Consider the following 1107-nt stretch of genomic DNA (forward strand, 5'->3'; position numbering starts at 1 on the left):
CCAACTAACAAATAACTCCTAAACTAAAACATTTCATCTCAAATAATGTCTCAATTTACACATATTTTACTTTACGTGTCAACAATTATAAGATATATCGTCCACCAAATAACTAAAATATAACATTTTTCCTCCATAAATTATTATACATTGCATTAAACCAAACTAATTGCATTTTAAAGATATTTATGACAATACAATACGATACCACATATACTAACTTTAAATGATATAATCACTCTTATAACTAAAATTTCTTAAATATTCATAATGTAATGACATAATCACATATGCATTCATCAACCCTAATAAAAATAGTCCATCAAACCTCATGCAACAAAATTTAACATTCTTATATTCAGCCTATTATTATTATTATTCAAATATGTTTAATAACAAAAAAATATTAGTTAAGAATTGTTAAAAATTTTTATTTAATATTTATTCATTATTATAAAATAAGTTCTGATTTTTTTTTTACCTAATATTATCAATTATTATTATTATCATCGTTGCCATTATTGTTATTGTTGCTATTATAATCTCTACTATTTTTCTTCCTGTTATGCCACTCTTTTCAATTTTCCGCTCATTTAATTAGTGTTAGTTCCATCAATATGGTTTTTGTTTACCATCAACTAATTTTTTCCAGCTTTAGTCATTGCTACTAATATTCTTCTTTTGTGATTGATTACCAAAAATTAAATTGATCTTAAACTCGTAACATCTTTCTTTTGATTATAAAAAACAATAAAACCCATATCCACATTTTACATAAAAAAAACAATAGGCCCATGCAAAAACGGCCCACAAATCAACATATTTAATATTAAGATTAATTTAAACTAATCACAATAAGATGGATGACAACATAACGTCGAGTTCTGACTTTGATTCAATAATTGTCGACGTTCCTCTCAGCATCAATGCCACGTGTATAGAAGTAGCTTCAACCACGTACTTTCATCACCTAAATAATCAATATGCGTTCATCACCATAGTATTTATTTCCAAATTTACGTGGCAACAAAATCCCTCCAAATTCATCTACGTGTATTCCAATTTCTTTTTATTAAGGAATGAGACCAAAAAAAAAAACCTTTTCGT

Source organism: Arachis hypogaea, chromosome 1 (genome assembly GCF_003086295.3).
Source record: "Arachis hypogaea cultivar Tifrunner chromosome 1, arahy.Tifrunner.gnm2.J5K5, whole genome shotgun sequence".
NCBI classification, from domain to species: Eukaryota; Viridiplantae; Streptophyta; class Magnoliopsida; order Fabales; family Fabaceae; genus Arachis; species Arachis hypogaea.